We start from the raw sequence: 25,238 nt of genomic DNA, 5'->3' as shown, positions 1-25,238 counted from the left end.
CTAGAGTATGTAATTTAGGCCTGTGTCCCATCAGCTTTTGGGTATCTCTGCATGAGGGAGACTCACAACCTTTTTGGGAAACCAATTCACCCACACAGATAAAGTTTCTCCTCATGTTCAGATGTCCACACTGCAGCTGGTGAAGGACTCCACACTGGAGCAGGTTAATATTTCTTAAAGGACTATACTCCATGGAGAAGATGCATGCTGGAGCACAGGAAAAGGGGGAAGGAGATGAAGAGATACGATATTCTGAACTGACCAAAACCCTGGTTTCCCATCTTCCTGCACCACTAGGGCCCAGGACAGAGGGTGGTAGAAGAGCCTGTAAAAAGGCGGGAGGTGGGATCAAGGTGGCTACGTTTTTCCTGTGTTTCTCACAATCTAACTCTATTTTAGTTGACAATAAATTAGATCAATTTTCCCCAAATTGAGTATGTTTACCAATGAGGGTAATCTGTAAGTGACCTCCCTGTCTTTATCTCGACCTACCAGCTTTCTGTCCTCATTTTCTCCCCTGTTCTGCTGAGCAGGCAGAGTGAGACAGCAGCTGGGTGGGCATGTGGCAGCCAGCCAAGGTCAACCTACCACAGTAAAAAAAGACAAAACAGGCTCTGTCTTTTTCTTGTTGCAACAGAATATGCTGTGCTTGCCTGTCTCTCCTAGTAGTGTCCAGACTAAAAGCCAGAATCTCAATTTATGACATAAGTTGTCTTTCACCACTCTCTATTCATGAAGAAAAAAAATACAATGGTATTTTTACATTTACAGCTGTGAGGTGACAATGTTTCCACATCAAAGGCTTTAAAACCTAAGAAAATTCAGATTTCTCTTGGTTTTTATACAATGTCAGTCATTGTTCTGATGAAAGATGGACATAAGTATGGACCAGAGTACAAATGCACCTCACTTTTTTGCACATACAGTGTGCAATCAAAAAAAGGCTTGTTCACAAAAGATTTATCCAAAACAGCAGATTTATCAGGACATCTATTCTGGTATAATATAATACGGCTTTGGAAAACTTGCCCTGGAACTAAAGTATCTTTCCTCTTCTAAAGTATCTTTTTTCACTTCTAAACATTTGCAGCTAAAACAGTAATTTACAGTGAAATAGTTCTGACAGAATAGACTATTTAAAATTTTGTAGTTTTACATCTAGAGTGACAAAGAAGCATGAGAGAAATTAGATTACTGTTTTAAAGTTAAGGAGAAAGCTCACACTCCTTCAAAAAATTAAATGGCTACTTACTCTTGTGCTATGCTTCATTGCATTATATTTCAAAGCATCAAATCATTACATCTGCTTTTTGTTAATATAGTATTTTAAATCAATGGGTTTCCAGACTAAATTCATCCTCTGATTACCTAAACACTTCCCACCAGCATGAAATAGAAATTGGCAAAGAGACGAGACAAGCAACCAGCAGTTTCAGGGCAAGAGAAGGTTTCTGTGGGAAGCTATAGGGAGACAGCCAGAGGAGAATATGGATGACTTATTTAAAAAAGATGCTAAAGTCATCTCAGCTGTTTCATGGAGTCGTACGCTTAAATTTATCTGAATATTTAAAACACTTCACTGTGAAATCAAAGATGTGTCTAACACCCTAAAGAGTCTAACATGTGGAAAAATGGTTACTAAAGGAAGAAAAAGACTGATTTCCTGATTAGATAATTTATTTTATGGAAAAGGTTTCTCTTCTCATTTTGAAGTCTCTAAGTAGTGGTCATACCCTATTTTTAAAAATTTGATCGAGAGGGAAGAAAATAGCAGAAAACAAAGGGGGAGAGGGGAAGAAAGCAATTCTGACTAAGAAATACTCTTCAATACCTGTCCATTTTATGTACACTGCCTCTGTGAATTTTCTCTTAGTGAAAACAGCACCATTCTTACACACACACATACACACAGACAAACGATAACAACAACCACCACCAAAAAACCCGCATCTAGGACACCTGGTAAATTAGTAGAGATACATAATCATCATATCCCCAATTCAAACACTTAGCTTTCTGGCAGAGCTCATGCTTAACTCCTCCAGACACTCAGCGCGTGCACACAGGCAAACATTATAGAATTTTTGAATCAGTAAGTCATTTGGAAGAATCTCCAGAAGTGTGCCGAGGCATGCTTCTGGTGCTGTGCCAAATTATGTGCTTCTGTTTGTGGCTTTCATATATAGATTAGACAGATGCACAAGCATGCACTATTTGGCAAGTAGTGACAATAGCCTATTCTGAATTTAGCAATTCAAACTTCACTGAAGTTTTACTAGATGAAAGTAAAAAAAAAATGACATAATGCTTGGGCTCTGCCTTTATATCCATTTGGCATCTTCCTGCTCACTTGCAAAAGACAAGTAGCCCCTGTAAATCCAGAATGTCCTCTTTAGATCATTCTAGTGCAGGAATTTCAAGTTAAAGGTTGAAATGTCAAGTGCAATTAAAATGGAGCTTGCATTAATTTGCTCTTATTCTAAAACGTCTCAAAATTTCCTGAGATTTCACTGTGTAAGTACCTAATACTTCAATTTCTGGCCACAGATCCACCTGGAAATTAGTTAAAGGCCTAATTATCCAGTCTTGTGACCTGACCGTGCCATAGGTAAATACAGAATTTCTTACAATACATTCCATGGGTTCACAGGCTTAATAACCACAGAGCTCTTCCTTCCTCCTTCCTCCAGAGCACTTACCACAATGAGGTTGAATGACATACCTGGGGCAATGCTTCTTGATTCTCTACACTTCAGAGCTTGAAACACCGGAATTTCAAACAAAGCTTTCTTCTAGATCCTGCAATCATTACAATGTTCTGCAAATAACAGACTTTAATCTTCATTTTAATCTGAGTTTACCAGGAATATAAACACAAGTGCCATTGTCTTCTATAAATCACACATAAAATGTCGTGCAAGGTCAGCCCATTCACAGTCTGCCACTTGCCTCAGTTTATAGGTAAGAGTTAGACATGGAAAAATGTACAGAAACCAGGAAACTCTTTTTTAAATGATAGAAAGGATTAGATACTGAAAGTGGCTCATTGTTAATTGAGTCCCATGTGTGAAAGCTACAGGAAGATTAGTTTATACAGCTGCTGCTCTTTGTCAAAACATTGCTTACAAGGTACACATGTTAAATCTGTGCATCTCCTTTCAGTCCCTAAAAAAGAATGACCACATTAAATCCCATGACAAATGTTAATTTAGAAAAAAATCACTGTTATTTCCTGGGGAATACAACTATTTCAGACTGTTCTTATTTTATTATGATAATAAGCATTTTTTAGGCAGTCTTCCATCAAATGAAAACTAAGTGGAGAGCAGAGAGGTAGGAACAGAAGGAAACTGAAGGTTAAATCCTAGTAATTTCTCCTCAGGGTCTTCAAATCTAAGTCTTCAAGGACTGTTTTGAAACAAAACAAAAAAGTAATGTTGCAGTCATTGCCAGCAGAAACAAGAACCTTTTAAATCCAAAGCATTCATAACTCATTAAAAATAGTGTTCTGAAACTAATGTGAAATTAAAATTTATTCTGCTTTTCTACAGTCTCCAAAAAAATATCAGGGGAACTAGAAATTGAAACAAATGAGGAAGCTTTTTGACAAGGAATCGGAGAGAACAAAGCCTACAGCAAGCCTATCTCTCCATCCCTCCATGAAAACTGCAAATAGGCAACCAGTCCTTCCTAAGAGGGAAGAGAGTTAGCTGGAGCCTCTCCTGCTGCTGCTGTGCTAGGTCATGTTACAAGGGTGAGCTACATTGCTAAGTGGCAGCTGGGCACTTCAAAGGGAACCTCTAGAAGACAGTAGCTGCATCTGAAAAGCAACTGGCCTCAACATCGCCCTCCCAGACACATGGCCTTCCTCATGCCTGTCACTTGAGCTGGAAGGGAGCTGTTTGTGAGGTCAGTGTGACCACTCCCCTGTTCACATTGCTATTACAAGTATGGGAGTATATTTGTAGGCAATGGAATGCAAGCCTTGACTGTGCCATGAGCCAGCTGGCCAGAACTGAGTGCCATGTAGTTGCTGCAATGTGCCTGGCGGGCTCAACATTGTAGGGAAAGTTTGTTAGGTCTGCTTACAAAATGCCATACAAGTATGTCCTAATCTTGCTTAAATTTTCTTAACTACTGGCTAAACCACTTTAGCACAAAGCACTTTTCAAGAAAGTGAGCTCAGACTTTTCTGCGTAGAAGTTGGGTTGTGACAAAAATATCCTGCTGTCACATGCTCCGCAGAAGTGCCCAGAGATATCCTTAAAAATATAATTGTGCTCTCCCTTCTAAAACTGGATGCCAATATGATAGTACCACACAAGACTAATGCAAGAGGAAGTTTCATGGACTCTCAGGGAACCAAGAGGAAACATACTGATAAATGTGGATAGGAAACCAGCCCTGATTTTCGGCAGCTGAGACCAGGTAATGTTGACCATTTGAATGGGCACAGGGACTGTACACTGGAGATCAGAATTTCCTTTTCAATTTAGCATATATTTTTTGTTCGGCCCAAGCAAAGTTCCTTAATGCACTAAATGAAGAAAGTTTATAGTAACTTCAGACCTCTTGCTACCGGTCATATTCAATTACACCCTTCGGTATCTTCAGGTCACTTAGATCTAGCTCATGTGTTCCATATTTAGCTGAACATTTTTCATCATATCAATTATGAAAGATATGCATCTTTTCACGTGGTGATACAGGTGATGTTCAGGAAATTAAATATTTCTTGTATTGAATTCAAGTTTACCTCAGTAAGAAAATAACATTTAAATATATGCATGATTATGGCAGGATGAAAAAATAAAAACAAGAACCACAATAAATAAGCTATATTCTACATAGAGAGTATTCAAATTTAGATGCCAAAATATCAAAAAATACATGTAAATACTTCTGTGCAAATGAGTTGTATCCTTAGAGGCTTGACTTCCATTATTAGAGAATACCTGTTGCATATTAGTCTTAATTGTACTCATTTCAACCTTAGAGGCAGCTGCCTCATTTAAATATGTTTAACAAATGTGAGCAAGCAGTATAGAGTAGTGGCTCTTACACTTCACAGTTGAACTCTTATGTATGTGTTCTAACCTTGCTTACGTAATTCCACCACTAAGGATAAAAACTGCACAGGTGCCACACAGCACAAAGCCAGGTTACTGTAGAAAGTCATTATCTGGAATTTACAATTTTCCTGAGCCAAACCTTCCAAAGGAGAAGCGGCAAATAAGTACAACAAGAAGATATTCACAAGGTAACTTGAACTCTCTTTGTGTGTTGACATAAACACAACAGACTGTGGTAACCGCTCAACACCTCCCCCCCCCTCCCCGCCCCGCCAAAACCAAATTTAAGTAACAGCCATCATTAAACCTAAAGAATGCATAGCAATGATTTCACCCTGTAATTCTTTCTTGATGTACTGCATCAATTGCGTACCTTAACTTCACTTTCCTAGTTTACTGCTAAACTATGAACATGGAAGTAAATACAGTTGCTGGCTTCTAACTCTCTCTGTAAACCATGGAGAGATGAACTGCTATTACTGCACATACACACTACAAATAATCGTGTTTTGACAATATAGGTAAAGGATAAAAAAATCTGAAGAACACCAAAAGGAAAGCTAATAACAGCAGTCATAAAGATCGTGGCAGAAAGCATGCCAAGGTCACTTATTGTGCATATTAATTTGCTGCAGGCCAAGGGTTCGTTCCATTCACATGAACAAATGCATTCATATTTTAAAGCAGAGGCCTCCCAAAAATCTGGAGTTGTTTAGACACCTCAGATTTCTTGCTTTTCAACAAACGTGTGAGAAAGCTACCTGCCACTTTCAAATATTTGCTTTGTGTGGGAAATAAATTTCTGCAACTCATAAAGTCCATAAGACATATTATTTTGATATTGTTATCTGGATGTGTGCTACGCTAGAGTCGCAGTTTTGTGGTTTCAAGATAAACCTTTCCAGTGTTCTGACAAAAATATGCTATTGTATTGTGTAATTTCTTTTCACTCCAACAGAGAGTCTTCAAAAGAACTGCCCATTGCTATCCAAACACTTTTAACAATGAAGACTGTACTAATGATCTTCACCATTTTTTATGAACTACCATGAACTTTTGACATTAAATATTTAATTTAAAAGGATATTTAACACACTTCAGTATGATTCTGTGGACAGGGAGCAGATTACTTAAATGGGTAATCTGTACACTACAGAGTGAAACAGATTCCTTCTGAAGCTTATGTAGTTATACTTGCCAACACTCAAAACCAAAAACTTTAGCTGTGTCTGAGGAGTTTTGAAATTCAAAAAATGGAGAAAGAGATATTGTCATTTTAAAAGGATTTTGAATTTATTAATGAAATTTTAATGAATGCTTGATCAAAAGAGAAATCATAGCAGCATGTGCCATGGTCCTACACTTTCACAGGGTTAGAAACTTCTATAGATTACCTTATTTGCATCAATAGCAATGACAGCATCACAAGAAGCATCAGCTACTGACGTCTGAAAAAGTACCAGGAAATTCCAAAACAATCCTGTAAGATGAAATCATCCTTTATATCTTTACATATGATTTAGTTTGTTTCTTTTCTTTTGAACTACTGAAATTTAATCAAAAGCTATTTCATTTCTTTCTTAACAATGTTTAAAGCGTAATTGTGTTTATTTACAATGTGTCTTATTTTGTTTGGTGTATTGAGATTTTGTAACACCTATAAAGATTAGAAAATATGTTTTCAATATAATAAACTGAAATCTGTTTTTCTATGACAGAATTTTAACTGTCTTCCAGAGCTTCAGCTACTGACAGGCATTTTAACAATTCTCATAGGAAAAAAAGTTAAAAATCTAAGCATTTATAAGCAACAGAACACTAATTCTCCATTGACTTTAGATTTTATTGTCAGAGATAAGATATGCAGACAAAATAGTCGTTGTAAAGAACATGATGAAGAACATAATTATCGATTTATGCTTGTGAAAAAATATTTTCTTATTCAAAGAATTTAATTTCTAAATACGGCACCACAATGAGTATCAGAAATTAACAAACCAAATCAGTTTAATGATTTGTTTTATCTAGCAATAAGAAAGTGCTAAGAATCACAGCCTGCAGTTTGGAATGCAGCTATACCATGCTGAGTACTGCTTTAGCACAGAATTCCACACTAAGAATGTCAAATACCAGTGTGCACCACCATCTCAACAGAGCCGAAGATTCTGCTGTGCTTGGTGCTGAGCTGAGGCACAGAAGGATGTGTATGTCAAATACCTGCATTCCTTCTCCACTCAGACACTCAGCTGAAAGTCTGTGTAAAGCATTTCTAGAAGCAACAACAAAAAGGTAGTGTTTATATGAACAGTTCTCATTTCTTAGATAGGAGATGGCATTTCTAAAGGAAAATACTGCAAAACTCTTTTTGCCTTCCAAAGATGTTCACCTTCAGCAAGAGCCCCGTAACACAGCAGAATGACAGGAGATCCTGTTATCTTAAGGACTTAACAAGGTACATTGGTTCTGATGAAGAACAATATTATTTCTCCTGAGATACAAGAGAGAAATATGGAAAACTATGGAGAATTAGACAAGGAACCACTTGTTACAAGTAGTCTTCTGAAAATAAACAATGAACTATTCTTCAAAACTGATTGCCTTCCTTCTTGTTCAGAATCAGTTCTACTTTCTTCCCATCTAGTCACAATCTTCTGTAATGTATTTCCAAATTCTGGCAAGGATTGATTTAAAATATCAGAAATCTCTCAAACCAGAACAACGTCCTATTTAAAATTTAAAAGAGCCACAAAGGTTTGTTACAATATTTACATTTAACCTTACACAAACTAAAGACAAATTCAGACCCTAAAGAACTTACATTTCTTGGGAGTTGAGACAGGGGAGGCAAATTAAATAGTGTGCACAATTGTATTTCAGCAAGCTTGATCTTATTCACTTACTATTTTGAAAATACTAATTCTGCTTAATTCCAAAAAAGAAGAAAAAAAAATTGTGCTAATTGAACTAATTCCCACTAGCAAATGAAGATGACAATATCTCAATATAGAAAATTAATATAAGTGCTTGCTTGATATTTTCATAATACAAATAAACTTTCTAGAGATTTTGCATGCCTTTTTTTCCCAAAATCTTTCCTATTACTATATATGAAAATAAATGTGTAAATTGTTTTTCTCGCAGTCTCAAGACCTGTTCCCTGGAAGTGAGCATTTTGTAATTTCAGTTGATGTTCATCTCCATTCTGCTTTTTTAAGCATTGTATAATAGATTTATGTTGCATATTTAGCATAGCTCTGATCTTCCACAGAGCTCAATATAAAATCTAGAAAATATACCCTAAAGTATATTGTTTGCTTCTCAAAAGCAATTACTTCTAGGTAAACTGGTACATTTAAACTCGCATTAAAAATATTTAAGAGTATAAATTCTAATAATTTCCTAAAAACATGAGGGAAAATACAGGTCTATGATAGGGAAGGAGGAATTGTGATAACTACAGTGCAGAGATACAAGTGACATAGTAGAAAAACCTATAGTAAATATTTTTCCCCTTATGAAAAGTATGCTTAATTATGAATCTTGCACACTGAAGGAAACTTGACTCGTAATAATCAGAAAAGATAGGGAGACAAAAAGATGCTGTAAAATTACAGTTTATGAATAAAAGCACCACCTTTGAACATGTTACTTTCTCAAGTAACTCACAGAAACTTTATATTCCAGCTTTTGCACATCTGTTAAATACAGGTCCCTCAAGCCTTGCCTATTAAACTTTGAACACTATTTTACTCATCTTACAGAGGTAAAAGTATAATAATTAGATTATACTTTAGCAGGAAATTTTACAATTTGCAACCATGTAGAGGTATAACATGCCTCTGGTCCAACAGACCCTGCAGTTGCTGACAGCAACATAGCACTGTAGGCATATTTGAAATCTTACTCCTTTTTTCCCATTGATCCCATGAAATGAGTAACAGTAGCTTATTGTCCATTACATGGCTCATGGAAATCCCAGGCCATTGTCCTTGTCCTGTGCAGACTGACTGTAAATTTTAAGTGCAGGGAATTCAAAGCATGGATGAAGTGCTAGAACTATTGTGCATGCGCTTCATTATTGATAGACTCCCTTTGCTTTTGGACTTCAGAGAGATCTTTAACCCCGACGCATACCAGCCCAACTGACCTACCCAGATCTTTTGCTATTCTTTTCTACAGCTATTTTATCTTCTGTGCTACAAGGGACAATGAATGATACTTTGTCCCTATATTCAGCTGCACAGCCCAAGGGATGTTCTTAAAGGAAAGCAAAGGAAATGGACTTTGCTCTTCCCAACATAACCACCATCTCCTTTAGCTGTTCTTTTTTAGTTGCTTGTAGTATTACCTATTGACCATCCATGCTTCTACAGCCAATGTCAAGTGGACTCTTTGACTGTAATACTTAATTCAGCCAAAGCAGCATAGATTTGAAGTGCAAGACCCAAAATACCTTAAAATGTTACTGAAGACATTTCTTTCTCTGTTTCCAAAACTCCAAAAGACAATGATAGCCTTTAACCTATGTGCCAAAAGCCTCTTTCAGTATCTAAGCATATCTGAACATCTGCAGTCTGGTTCACAAATGTCATACAACATAGGTGTGGGACAGTAGCAACCATACATAACTAGATACAGCATTTTCCCTAGAATAAATAAAAACACGTAAGGGAAGAGAGACACAGCATATAATAAGAGTTGATTTTGGTAATAATCCACTTTATAGCAACAGATAACAGTGTTACTATTTTGCTGTTTTCTTTTAGTCCAGATAAAATGTTTCCTCAGAGTTTTCTTTAACAGTCATGAGATTATCACAGTTGGTGCAACAGATGTTGGTCCCTAGGAAGAATGGCCTGATCCTGTAAAACCTGCTTTCTCATGTGCAGGCCCTTTGAAATCAGTGGGATTTATGTAAATAGGGATTTGCGGGATTAGGTTTACAGTCTAGGGAGTCTGCAGTACTTCAGTCATACGTGTTCTAGTTTTGTTGCCTGGGAACTCAATGCACCAGAATAGCTTCTGAGCAGTCCTTTAAAGAATGTCCTTTACAGAAGAAGTATGAATCTGAACACAGTCCTTGCAACATTAATTCAGCATTAGGACTTTGAATTACTGTAAAACAACCAAATAAGATCCAAAGAGATCAGATGAAATCCATATTAACCTACAAAATACAAGAAGAATGTCCCTCAAATTTACAAATGTGAGGAAGGGGAGGAAGATAAATCAGAGATTCTTTTTTCCTTTCTTTGTTTTTCTCATTGTTCCTAAATGGAACACAACATATGTATATTTTCTTCTTCCAGCATCAAAACCCAGAGCTACAAACACTCTGTATACAGTAACTTTGGGTTACTAAGGAGACAGAAGAGAGGTTACTATTCAGAAAGCAACAGACCTGTCAAGTGCAGGGGTTGCAGAACTGGTGCTGTTAGCAATAGAGATGGCATCTTCCACCACCCCCTACTCACACACACTCTTGGGCTGTCCTCACGCAGCCCCTGCCCGCTCCTCCCTAACCCCACCACCTCTCTCTTCCCTCACCTCACCCATTCCCAACATCTCACAAGTTGTGGCAGGAGTTGGGTTACTGCAGCAGTTTTCATTGGCAAAGAGGCACAAACAGCTCAGATCCACCTAGCTCTCAAATAGTGACAGAATCCAAAAAAAGCTGATGAGTGTGAACTGTCTGTGAAAACACTCTGTGAAGATAGGAAATGCTAGCATATTTATTAATCATCAATGATGTCCACAGAAGCAGTTACTCTGCCACTCAGCTCTCTGCCCCTCAGGCAATGAGAAATATGTCGGCATGGCACTGGTGGGGCCTCACCTTGAATCCTGCGTTTAGTTTTGGGCTACTATGGCAAATATTTTGAGGTGCTGAAGTAAATTCAGGAAAAGGGCAAAAGAGGTTGCAAAAGGTCTAGAGAAAAACTTCCATGAGGAGCAGTTGAGAGAGTTGACTTTCTTTAGCCTGGAAGTAAAAAGGAGTCTGAGAGGAGACTGGCACTCTCTCTGTAACTATCTGAAAAGACATTGTAGCCAGTGGTTGTCAGCCTCTTCTCCCAAGTAACAGGACACAGGGCAAGAGGAAATGGCCTCAAGTAGCACCAATGGAGGTTTAAATTGATTATTAGGATATAAATTGATTACCGAAAGAGGTGTCAAGCATTGGAACAGGCTGCCTAGGGAAGCAGTTGACCTGCTATCCCTGGAGGCAATGAAAAGAGGAGTAGATGTGGCACTCAGGAATTAGCGGTGAACTTGGCGTTGCAAGTTTCCTAGTTGGATTTGATGATTTTAGAGGTCTTTTCCAACTTAAGTAACTCAGATTCCATGTGCCACTTTCAAACAAGTCATGTGTTACCAGTGACAGAGAAATCAGCAACAAAAACCAAAGGCACTTTTGTCAATAAGATGCATAATTACTAGGATGTATCAAACAGCATGCACTCAGACTGGAAACTACATATCAAACACCTCATGACAAACACAGTCATTTGCACATATTATAATATTATATATAACAGAGACAAGTTCAAATTAGTCTATTATAGTTACTCCAATGGGAAAATTTTTCCAGAGCAGATTGACATCATCCTGTAGGGAAATTAAAGGAGCAGTTTACATGAAAGCACATGAAGATGTCATATGAATGCAATTTTTCTGCTTTCATGACCCACATGAGCTTCCTCAGACCTAACCATGGTGTTTCTGGTTATCACAATATTGTTAAAATGCACAGGCAAACTTTGGCAGAATCAAATTTAAAAACTGTAGAGTCTTTTTGCAACTTTTATACCATGTGTACATTAATCACTAAATTCTGTTCCGTTCATTTTGACACCTGTTTCCAGGGCATTATCCATAAGACCTAATACTGCCACTTCATAGTGTCTCAACTGCACTTTTTGGTCTCTGACAAGGGTGCCTATCAATGGTAAGAGAAGTGTCATGAGCACAGAGAAGACAGACTCTCATATATACTGTAACATAGAATTTAAGAAAAAATCTATGCATAGCACTCTCTGTAGGTTCCTCACCAGATGGAATAGGGAGTTCTGTGTTAATGCTCATCCTACTGTGAAACACGTCAACAAGTCCAAGTTACCAATAATATGACTTGAATTCTGACAAGGTCAGACTGGCTGGACTATATTTAAAACACTTTTATCTTACTGGAATAGGAAAATGTGTTCTAAGACTGTATACCAGAGGAACATAAGACTCTTCTGCTGATTTAACCTAGTCTCAGAAGCTTATGCTCTGTACCATGCTTCAGGTCAATTACAGCTGAACAATGCAAAACAGGACTCTTACACAGCACAAAGTGAATTAGTGTGGCCTTCTGATCAAAGACTAAGCAGACTTTGTCCAGAAAATCAATTTAAAGACTGCAAAAATCTGAGAGAAAGTTTGTGTGATTTTAGTTGCTCATTGTTTGTGAAGTCAAAGCTCAGAAAAGGAAGAAATTGGACTACTGTATTAGCACCACTGAACTCTGAAATTAGAAAGAATATCAAGTGATCACCTGAACCACTTCTCTGCTAGATCAGGTTTAGGTATGTCATATTAGTAGATGCTCCCTACACCTGTCCCTGATTTAAAAAACACTGTCCTAATCATTAGAAAGATCCTGATTTTTTTTCTTGAGCATATTCATAACTGTTGAAATTTTGTGTCTTTACTTCTTGACCTACCTATAAGGAAGGCTAATCAGAAAATTAGAAAGTTTCTGGCTACATCCAAATAATTCAGACTTTTTTCCTCATGTACCTAGAGCAACCAAAACTGGACAGCACTGAAAACCATCACTAGTTTGTTCAGTTGGATGCAATTAGTAGTGTGTGAGTCCTTCCAACAATTATTGCAGCTTCATTCTAGGATTTGGTTCACACTACTTACATTGAATGATCAATATAAGTATTTGACTCTGTGATGATCCTTATCCTGAACTTGAATTACATCTTTGAATGCGCATTCTTTATGTCACACAAATATTGAAGGACAAACAACAGATTAATTGCTGGCCCTAATGCTGTGTTTGTGAATACTAAGAAGCCATTCCAAATGTTCCAAAAAGGATTAATGCAGTATAACAAGTCTATTTAATTACTGAAAGACCAGTGATCCTCATTTTTACTATAAGCAGCTTTTCCTTTATTTGGAGGTTGCAAATAGAACAGAAATCACTACAGGACAACTATAATTCTTGTTCCAGAATATTCAAGTTGTATCCACAATATAATGAAAAAATGTAGCAATGGCCAGGAAGGACAACATACTCACACTGCATTTGTGTATGATCAAGCAAGATCAGCATATGTTCTAAAATACACCAGAACTTCTCACTATAAAGTGCAAAAAAGAATTTTATGCTCTAAGTAACAATTTGGTATGTTTTCTTAACTAAAAAAAAAAAAAAAGGCAGCAATTAAGCCAGTTAAAGTAATTATACATAGCTTTAAAACAAATTCCCTTGGGTTTAATAAAACCAACTAAGTCTGTGGTTCCTACAACATAAGCCTCTACAAGTCACTGAACTGCAGGCCATAAACTCACCTATCAATGCATATATGGCAAAATCACTGCCTGATATCCTTTAAATTCTATGTCTGAATCCAAAAGTCCAATCAATTTTTCAATTCACTTTTCTGCACAAACTGGTTATTCTTTAACTGGAAGTTAAACAATAGAATAAGTTTTGATGTTAACCCTTGTTTTGCTGCAAACTGCACTGCTTCAGTATCCGCTGGAAAAATGCATGGACACAATTTTTGAAAATTATTGCCTCTTCCCACTCTGAGAAGCAGACGCAGTAATTTTGTAGGCGTTGGTATGGCTAGCTCATTACCAAAAGTGAAATATGATCATAAAGGAAGGAATGAGGAAAGCAGTGACTGAAGGAGTAAAAGTAGATGGCATACTGGGTCCAAAAAGCACAGGTTACTAATTACTTAGGAGTATTTCATTACAATCACTTGAGGCTTCAGGCAAAGCTAGGCCCTCTAAGACTCAATCCTGGACTAAGTCCCTCCAGACCAATGTTGTGAACAGCTGCCTCACAAATCAGACTTGTCCAAGTCTGGGAGATGAAACAGGATGGCCAGCATATTCCAGATATGGGTACACTGTTATATTAGCTTGGGTTTCATCTCACACCTCACCAAATTCCCAACCATCCATCCTGAGCGTGGGACCACAGTACAGGAACTTTAGTGTTCAAGTGGCCCACTTGACTGAAAATCTGTGATGAGAGCAGAGAGAAGGACAGAAAAGCAGACTGAGCTCATAGCCTACTCCTGCAGGCACTGCAGATGCCTCCTTTGTGGCTGAATGTTGATGAATATCCATATGATCGTCCCATAATGAGTGTTTCTTCTGTCTGGAGGATATTTTTGCTTTACTGTCAAAGGGCAGGGAAACTCAGAGGGCTGTCTGTGCCACGTCCCATCCCCAAGGGCCAGCCCTGCTTGGAGCTCCTGCTGAAGGAAGCAGGGGTGACTCGAGGAGTGCTGCTCGCACAGCCCTGGTCCCCTGTGATGGGCCAGCCCTGCTGCGTGGTTTCGCTCCAACACCCTCTCCTATGGAGCAGTTCCACCGCAGGGCTTACAGGCAAGGAATGCTTTGTGCCGGCCCTCCCTGCTTGGGCAAGTTCCTTCTGTCTGGGCATGAGAAAACTGGGTACAACATTTCTTTATGATACAGAGCCCTCTTGGGGGCTGGGCATCAGCACATGGGTTTTGCTTGCAGTGGAATACAGGAACTTTTCAGCCAGTACTTATCTCAGTATTTATCACAAACCTCACTGGGCCAACACTGAAGCAAGAGGTGTTCTCTCTTCCCGGGTCCAGAGACACAGAGATATTAATTAACTTACCTGCAGTCACCCAGTGAGACAACGGTGGGGTTGGGGACCAGGGACAAGGATTTTTAAGTCCTTGCAACTAAACATTGAGTCATACTTTACATTATCATCACAGCCATAGCATTCAAGTTCCTTAAACCAGCATTTCCACCCTCTTTCTTCGGAGGAGCTTTGTAACTGCAGATAGAAATCACACCTAGCTTGCAGAGTTTCACACAGAAAGAAAATGTTTCATCATATACAAGTGCACAGGAATGCTGTATGTAAACCTACCATTTGATTTCTTTTTCAAGAAACAAAAAATAATACGTTTACAAAGAAATCAGGTGTACTGCAGAAATTCAAATCTGCTCATGTGCTGTGAAAGTCAGTGCACAGTGCTGTGAAAGAATATGGGATTTCATCTTGATTGAATAAATCCACTCATGTGAGCAAAGTCTGAGGCTAAGGACTTAAAAAAAGAGCATACCAATTTTCTGATGACCACAGGAATACAAATTTACTTGCTTTATAATGGTACCAGTACTAGCCTATAGGCTTTCTTAACCTAGCCACAGTTTTTTGACAGATCCAGCCACTGATTTTGAAAGGCTCTACTTCCTAGAAATGTCACAATGCAGCATATGATTAGATGCAATACCCTAAATAAACTGTCCCAACAATCAAACTGTTGGTAATTATGGGTAGCACAAAATCTGCAACAAGAAGCTGACATTAGCATCTGAGATACTGACAGTAGGAAGCCTGTCGGGGTAAGGGGCCAATGACTGCCCCCCACCAAGAATAATTCTTAAGAACAAGTAACATCCACTAGAAATAATGTATTTCACTTTTTTTTTTTAAGAAGTCATATAAAGATTGCTCTTTCTCCCTTTTACTAAGATTAGATATTGCATCAAGCAAAGAGTTTAAAGTCCTTTGCTTTAGAAACCATGACTTCTCTTAAATATAAGCTAGGTCTTTAGAAATTGGTGTTCTGGTATTAAAGAAATCAATAGCCACTTATGACATTGACAGGAAACACTCCTCCATTTCACACCAGAAAACTATTTTGATTATTCTTGTGCCCTAAAAATTGAAATAGTGTGCATACTCATTAGATTTTCATCACAAAATATTTTCAAAGCAGAACATTCTTCCCAGCACATCCCACTCAAACAAAGCTCAAAGTGAAATGGCATTGACTAAGATGGATGGTGTTTCCCCTTGAAAAAAGTAGTGACCCCGTGCACCCCAACATAACAGAAATGCACAGCAGCCTGAGAGGGGATAGAGTTTTCCTCCAGCTCCCAGAAATTCCCTCACTACCTCTTCTACTATGAAGGGCTGTCAATTTGTCCTCCTCACTGTCAGCAGACAATGGTGGTGACATCAGAAGCACTTCCAAAGGAGGATACAGATGTTCTGGAGGGACACTGAAAATCCACTGGGGTGTAAATTTGGGGCCGAGGTCTTCTTGTCAGCAACCACCACAAAGTGGAGGAAGTGGCATGGCCCCTGAACAATGGAGAGGTCAAGCAGTTCACAGCCGTTTCATGACCCAGACAAACCAAGGTCAAGAGATTCAGGTAGCAACTTGGCATGGGCATGAGTTACAGCACAAATGAATTGTTGTAACAAATCAGCTTTGGTCAATTAAACCTAACAATATGTTTGCATTACATAGCCAGGTTCTTGACACCAAGGCCAGGAGCTGAGGCCAGCCGCGTAAAACACATCTTTTAACACAGCAAAACAAATTTAAGGTAATCCCTCTAGAAACTGCAGATGTCAGAGTAAGTAGTCTTGATTAGGAAAAATTTTCACACTTTTAAATCAGGGACATTGGATTGGAGTTATCCCAGTTATTCAAAAAGTCTGGCATCATTTCCAAAGCCATTACTCAGGCAACAGAAAGCTGATGCTGCAGTAAGTATATTTGCTATCTCTCAGACAAAATGCACATCCATAATAATCTTCTAAACATTTCCCTGTTAGCCACTTCAAAAAGAAAGGGTGAAAATGGTTTGGCATTTTAGCCCAATGCAATTCACAAGCAAAAATATATACTATTTTAATTTTGCTCAATTTCTAAAGACATAGAGTTTGTAATTACTGAATTTTAAAGCATGCACATTGTTTTGTTTCTATTTTAAAAAAAATATGCAAATCTTATGACACCTCAGAAGACAGCTTATGAGGGATATGGCAAGGAAATTGACTGAAAATTAAAATACAATGCTAGATTTAAGGTAAATAGATAGCCATCTTTCAGTTTTTTAAATTGATCCTTTATGAAAAGATGTGTGGTAACTCAGGTTAATATTGCTTGGAGATCAGGAAGTCAAATACGTAAACAATATGTTCAAAACATAGATAAGTAAAATTATCAATTGTTAAATAATTCCAAACAATATAGAATATACTTACCTGTGCACACCTTTTGCTTCCAACAAACAATCACAGATTTTTTTCCCTAATTTCTCAATCACTACACCAAGTTTCTCAGAGTCCCCTACCTGTTCATTTTTGCATTTGGCTTTTCTGCTCACTTTCTAAGGAAGGAAATGGGAACTGTTTTGATCAACTTCCATATGTATTTTACTTAGAGGGGAAATAATAAAAAGCCCACTTAAAGCCACTGAGATATCTTTAGTGAAGGTGACTTTATGGAAGGACAATGGAAAACTTGACATGTCCCTTCTACTCTGGAGATGAGCAGCTACTTAAGTAAAAAAGTGCAAGGTTTCGCTGAGAGAAAAGAGCACAATGATTGAAGGGGTTTCAGCTAAGCTTTCACATCATTCCACATCACAGTAACTTCTTATTTCAATACTATTTCTTGGAGTAAAAACAAACAAACATACATGTTGTTTAAAAATTCCAAACACTAGAGGCAGTTAGGAACAAATTAAGGTTAAAATTATTCCAAGGTCCCCTTAATTTTAAGTCACCTTTCTGACTTGAAGAGGGGTTTCATATAAAGTGGAATGTAGCATACAAGAATCATAGGGCATGAAGGCAAAAGCTCTGGTCCTCAGGCAATCTAAAACATTTGAAACGCTATGACTGATAAACACACTTTAGACTATCAGCCCTTTCTGAAAATGCCCCCCAAACACCAATTTTGAAGTGCCCATCTCCCACCACTCTTTTTGAGTGCAGGGATGGGATGGGATGGGATGGGATGGGATGGGATGGGATGGGATGGGATGGGATGGGATAGGCAGGCAGGTGGACTAGAATAAAAATCACATTCCAATGTTGATGTTCCCAAGAAACAGCTAAAGAAATATATTTATTTAAAATTTAAAAAGCACAATATACTTCAGAAAAGGAAAGAATCCCTCTCAGAGAAGAACTGGTGGGGAGAGCACAAGTAATCTTTTTGTCAATAAAAAGATGGTGGGGGAAATATAAACAACTGTGCTAGAAGAATGCTTCCAGGTTCACACACAGCTCACTGCTGCAAGACAGTAAAATAGACACACCAAAATGAACTCTGCTTTCTCTAGGTCAAAGCTAATTATCTGAGATTTACATCCCTTTTACTAGCTTCTGAGACTTTCGAACCTCTTCTAATCCAGGTTTCAATACCCTGAGCCAGGGTTTTAGCAAAAACTTCTAAAAATTCCACCAGAGTTTAGAGTTAAAAATTTTAAAAAAATTAAATTAGAGACAATAAAAAGAGATACAGAGTAAAATTATGAAGCCTCCCTATAATGAACGACATCTTGTTTGACATCTGTCAAGCAAACTGAATAGTATCAGAGACTTTCTTCCCTTTTCACATTTACTTAGTATCTGTAAAGCAGCTCCTCATAAGGAGCCTTCTTCACCCCACAATGGAAGAAGCAACCCTATTCAGTTAAGACAGCCATTTAACTTGATCTTAAGACCATCCTAGTCCCAGCAATTACATCGAAGAAACATTTCACCTTACTGTTGAGACTGGAAAGTAAACTTCAGGAAACCTCTTGAGTTTGGCATTGTGGACCACCATTTCAAATGGCCACCCATCCTTGACATGACCGTGCTACTACACTAGCAGCAGGGAAGAGGAGGAGGAAACACAGGGAAAAAAAGACAAGCTAGATAAAGAAGTGGACTTGACAGCAACCTCATGCAATTAAATTTAAAATCCAACCTGAAGTGGCATTTAGCATAATTACTTTAATGAAGTTTTCACAGTTACAGTGAATTCAAATATGCATGAAAATTTAAGAAATTTAAAACATAAAATTCTGCTTTAAACTGAGGTATTTCCTTTATTAATGATTGGTCTTCTATATAGTTTAGAATAATCCTTTTTGCTCAGAGTATCTGTTTGAAACTACCATGAAGCAAGAATTTTCTGATTAATTTTCCACTCTTTATCTCTTCTTGTTTTGAACTAAATGTCATTCATAAATTAATACTGACCCTATATTTTCAAGCAGCTGAACAGAATTTATTTAAACTTAATTTTCTTTTATCTTAAATACTATTGATGTTCTTAACCCTGTGAAAATTACTCCTCTTAGTGTCTCAGGTAAGAAAAATCAGAATGAGGTAAATGTTCATTCCTGAAATGCACATAAATTTAATTCCTGTTAACAGTAATACTAAATATGGAAAATTCCCTTTTCTTTTTCATGAACCTGTCATATGACCTGCATTTCTGCTCGAAAGAAAACTTTTTTTAAATTAAAAAGAAAAAATGAAACATTTTGAATTCTTCAGACCTGCTGTCTGAATACTAGTCCACACATCCATGTTTTGAAAAAATGAAAATTGCTAAGTGGCCGTTCAAAATGTTTCAGTATCCTGCATCTTCATAAACAAAGTAGCTATAATAATGAATTGAAAAATATTATTACATCCATATACAGACTGAATTAACCTCTATTTCCTAACGGCAAATGTCTTTCTTGCCTATAATTTTCAGTACAATAGAGACAATCAACAATGAAATAGTTATCCAAAATTTTACATAAGAAAAATAGAAAATTATACAGTGTCTTTTTCAGTTGACACAAAAAAGGTTTTTTTAAATTGCCTTCTCTTCACGCCTCAACAGACTGGAATTGTCCAGAGCAAATCAGTTTTTAAAAGGTTGATTATTCCCTATGAGATTTTTAACCCACTAAAAACTCTTCTCATACTAGAGCAGACAAAATATAAACTCATACTTCTGGTTCTGTACTGGCTTTCCAATTCAAAATTGAGATTTAGAGCAGGGGATCGCATGCCATTTCACTGTGCAAGAAACAAGGACCTAAAGCATATAGAAGCCTGTAGGTACAGGCAGTAATAAGCTCTATTTCCTGCTGTTCTTGCTGCAACTCATCATTTGCTGGGTAAACTCCCAACAAATCACCTTGCACTTTGATATATCCTTCAGCAAAACAGGTAAAATATTCTACTGTGTAGAACAGTATTCAGGTAAAGTATTCAGAAGGAGGCAAATCATTAAGGTTAAACGAAGTAGAAACAATCATCAAATGGTTGATTCATCTAAGACCATTGCTTTTATATTAATTATATGTGGGAACATCAGTGCACACAAAAAATGAGAACGCTCATCCAAAACCTACCTGGGTGGTGTGGTATTTAGGCATATGACCATAACATGACTTAACCAGAAACTGCTTAAAACATTATTTTGAGTGCGATTTTTAGTGGAAAATTCATGTAGTTACAGCAAACTAACCAAAACAATTTTATCATAATTTTAAAATATTAACAGAATGACTTCACAATAAATTTTCTCTACTTACAGAATGAAAACTCAAATGTAACATGAAACTACTATGCAAACCTCTTTCAAAATTTGAGCTCCCTATAGGCATAAATTCACAAAATTCAAAAAGCTTTAAAAAAGATTAAGCCATTGATAAACCCACCCACTCCTGCAATTCAGACATATCTCATTAAAAAAAACAATTCCTCTGGAAGAGTGCACGTTTTCCAAGTAAGACAAGACACACATGTTTCCAGGACTGTCTGCATTGGGAAAGTGATATCCCCACTTGGCTGGGGATTGCCAGTTTACTGGCATTAAGCTAAGGGCAAAAGCGTTTCAGCTCGAGGCGGCGGCAGCACCCTGCACCCCAGCTGAGGTTATCTGCAAGGCGCTCGCCCTTTAGGAGTGTGGGTACCACACTGGGGTGTGCCCATGCCCCCTCCCACGCCCCCCCAGCGCGGCATGGCACCTGTGGCACAGCAGGGCACTGTCAACCTCCCCAGCACAGGGCCAGCTCAGCACGAGAGCCCTGCACATAAAATCCTCCCCTTGGCCAGCCAGTGCCCTCGCTCTTTTCTCATCTTTCTCTTGCTTTTTTCCTTTTTTTCCCTGGCCCAGTACCCCCCCTCCAATCCTCAAGAGACAGGACACAGTCTAGCAACTCAGGGACTCACATAGGCCAGGCTTCCTTCTGCGCAGCCCTTTGGGTAGAGCTGCTAATCCTTCTTATTAATTAACGAGATAATAGCAGTTAACCGGAAAGCAATATTAATGTTAACTATCTAGGAAACTTCCAACAGAAATGATTTATTCTTTTTGCCAATTTCCTGGTAACAAAGTTGCACAGCTGGAGCTGTGGTAGCATCTTGATGGCGTAAGAAGTTAAAAAATGAAGAGTGCCTGAATGGGACTAAGGACATCTACATCTATTTTCTTCCCCACTCCCTAGATAGTTTAAAAGAGCCTCTCCTCCTTTGACTCCAGAGTTTATTAACAGCTGGGAACCAGGGTTCCCCCAGTTATATCACCCTTACATAGGGACAAAGGAAAGTGTAAACAGTAACATGACTGATCAGAGAAATGTACTCTGAGAGACACATGAACTAAAAACATTTAAAAATCTTAACATTTACATGTAGCACTGCTTCAGTTCTTTAAACTCTCAAACTCCCAAGGTGTACTATGCTTCATTCAGTATATGCTGAATTACTGAACATCAAGTTTGCATTTTATTCATGCTGCAAAAAAAAAGTAGTGGAGATGATGAGGGAATTCAGAATTCTGCAGACAAGGCACATTGCTATAGGTATTTTATATTTTAGGAAAAAAAAATAAGGCAATTTCTAGCTTTTTTTTTTAAATTAGTCACTGTAAAAGTAAAACATCCATCTGAAGGAGAGATTTATATTATCCTGGTTCTGTTGCAGCAAACAAGTACTGCAGCTTTCATTCACTGATTGTCAAAAACTTTCCAATGTGCCCACTGCAATGCGGATGCCAACCAACGAATCAAAGGCATTCAGCAACTAGACAAAGAGGGTCTGATGCCAACCTCGGTGCCACTGGCAACCATTATTGGCATCAAGCACATTGTCTGCCTTTTTTTCCCCCTCTCCTGGCACTCGACAAACAAAATGGCGGTTCTTGTAGCAACGAGAACACAGCATAAGCGCTGCGCTGAATTAAATACCATCAAATTATTTTATGGACTGAAATGCATTTCATACCAAATGATAGACATTCCCTGATGCTAATAGGAAAAAAAAAGTAAAAAGACAATTCTGTCAATAGAAACAATGTTCACGCCATTTTCAAGTTTGGGTTTTATAAGCGATCTGTGTGGGACATACACACACCCCTGATACACACAACAAGCAAAGCCTCATAGAAGCGTGTTGTGATTAATACTTATTTTAATGTCAAACATTGATCACAGTGTATACTTCCCATTTTCTTCCTCCTTTTCAGTCAAAGGAGCAGCATTTCAACCTACATCAATCCTCTTTATTTAATTTTTCTTTCATTTAAGAGGATAGCAGAAAGTGAATAGAGGGGGAAAAATATGCTGAATTTTGAGATGAGCAAAAAGTAGCATCTGATGAAGTTCATCAATGACAGAACTTCATAGATCAGTCCTTATTTCTTGTTTCAAGGCAGACATGGAAGTAGAAGCTCTTTTTGTTAAGAACTGAAAACATTATTGACACTTCTAGATCTGGAAATTGTCAATATATTGTAACATTACTCTGCACTGCAATGCGGATGCCAACCAACAAATCACAGACATCCTAGGCTAAACAAAGAAGGTCTGATGCCAATCCTGGTGCCACTGGCAACCATCACTGGCACTCGAACTATCCTTCCTCCTCTTTTTCTCCCTAATCTTCTATTTTAAAGCAACAAAAAAAGCAAACTACTTGGCCCCTTTTTTCATTTTGTGTGCTAATTCGTTCTTCATATTTTGTTCACGGATTTAATTGTTTCTATGTTTCCACTTAGTTTTTACATCGTGCTATTAGGCGTTTATATGTTCTGAAAGATAAATAAAAAGCAAAACGCCATATGTATAATGCAACATTTTTGGTTGACTTCATGCATATCTTTCACAGAACCTGGCACTCTTAATCAAGTACACTACAAAGTGCCACAATTAACCTGCTTTCAATTAATATAGAGAATCAAAGTTTGATAAAATGGAAAAAAAAAATTGCATAGACAACTTAATATGACTTCTTCAAGAAGAGAGCCAACAGATGTTAATGGAAGACTTACAGTAAAGTAGCAAAATATGAAAGACATGCAGTTAGCAATAAACAAAAGGGTCTTCTAAGAGTGACTTGGTATATAGAAATTAGGCAGCTTCATTTTCAGTATATTCTCAAAGTAGCATTTTGTAACTTTGAAAGTTACAATATAACAGCATGCTTAACTTCCTCATTTACAATTAGACAAAAGTGTTTTAAATAAACTTATACTCTCAATGCATTTAAATCAACAAAATCAGCTATGCCCTGCAATTCCTTCTCCCACTTCAAGTTACTGCCTTTCAACAACTTATAAGTCAACAGTGTGTTAAGAGTACTCTGACCCCAGTTTCTTTGGCTCAAGAGGTACTTAAACTGTTTTGCCTCCCTTTGTAGTTTTGGCTTTTAGAGACAGGTAAATCCATAGAATTAATCAGTAAATTATAACTTACGCTATATGCATTCATAATATAATTTGATTTTTTTTCTACAAAAGGAGTTTAAAGGTAAAAATTATTCGTAATTAAGCTATTTTGTTTACTTTTATCAAAGAATCTTTCTTCCTATATTATTTGGGATCAGATTTACCAGACTCCACAGCTACTTAAAGTCGCTGTAAAATACCTAAATGTGTCCACTGCTGTGGAGACATAAAAAACCCAAAAAAATACTGGAGGGGGTGTCGGGGTGGGGGGGAAGCCAATATTTTTTTCATAACACATAATATATACATTCACAATAACAGTTCTTCACTTTCATGAGTAAATGCTAAAAGAGAATTACTTAAAAATATTTCATTGAGTAGCCCTCCTCTTAAAAAACGAGTATACACCAAATGAAGACATGTAATTTTACGTTTTTGTTACTAACAAAATCAATTCAATTTGTTTTCCAGTTACATCCCATAGTTATTTACCAAGCATCAGATAACAGCCTGCCATCTGCCCTTCTGCAGGCCATTTCTACCTACTACCAGGCCAAGTTGTGAAATGGCCCACCATCTGCAGATGGTTGAACTTTCCCTAGTTGAGATCTGTGGCTAAAAAAGAAATGCATTATTACTGCTGATCAGCCAGCATTACAATGACATTTAGAAGACAGTATCATTATCAGAAAGAACCTAACAGAGAAAAAGTATTTCAGAAGACTTGCTATCCGAGGGAAAAAAAGAAAAGAAAAAGAAAGAAAAAACTAACCAACACCTTTATCTACTTACAGTCATTTACAATTTTAAGGAACCTGCATATGGATACTGTTACTGAATATCCAATATAACAAATATGGCTAGTAGGTTTTTCCCCTGACACATGATTATCAGAAGCCCTGTTTTTATTTTCATTCTGTTATAGTAAGTTTAAGAAACTTTTCCATAGAGCTTCTGCAATTTTCCACATTTCAATTACTTGGCAAATAAAAGTATATAAGTGTGATTATAAAAATATACTCTTCATAAAAATTTCTCAAAATAGTACGACGTGGATCTTTGTTTTAAAGCTCAGATAGATAAGATGAGATACTGATGTAAAATATGAATAAAGCATTACATATTGTATGTTGCAATTCTGATTCTATTTTGCATTTATATGAAACACAGCCATGATAAAGTATTTTCAAGCCTTGTTTTATAGGTAAGAGAAAGTCTACAATTGCTCTTCAATGTGATCAGTTTAAGGATTACATCTTGATTAATTATAACTACAAAGACAATAATAAATATTTGTAGTATTTATTGTGACTGTGCAATTGCACATACCTGCATCTGTTCTTAGTAGTACTGGGGTGTGGGTTTTTGTTTTGCTTTTCTTTAAAAACACAAGTTGAAAACAAGTATGTTTTCTGAAATC

The 25,238-nt window shown here is 37.4% G+C and overlaps 1 protein-coding gene across 8 annotated transcripts in view; it reads right to left on the bottom strand.

Annotated features, from left to right (window-relative positions):
* The window catches only part of NFIB (nuclear factor I B), a 172,767-nt gene that overhangs the window by 140,428 nt on the left and 7,101 nt on the right, over window positions 1-25,238 (bottom strand). The window lies entirely within an intron of this gene.

This window comes from Onychostruthus taczanowskii, unplaced genomic scaffold (assembly GCF_017590055.1).
Source record: "Onychostruthus taczanowskii isolate IOZ18803 unplaced genomic scaffold, ASM1759005v1 scaffold52, whole genome shotgun sequence".
Classification (NCBI taxonomy): domain Eukaryota; kingdom Metazoa; phylum Chordata; class Aves; order Passeriformes; family Passeridae; genus Onychostruthus; species Onychostruthus taczanowskii.
Note: the sequence above shows the minus strand (reverse complement) of the source record. Positions and strands in the feature narration are given on the sequence as shown.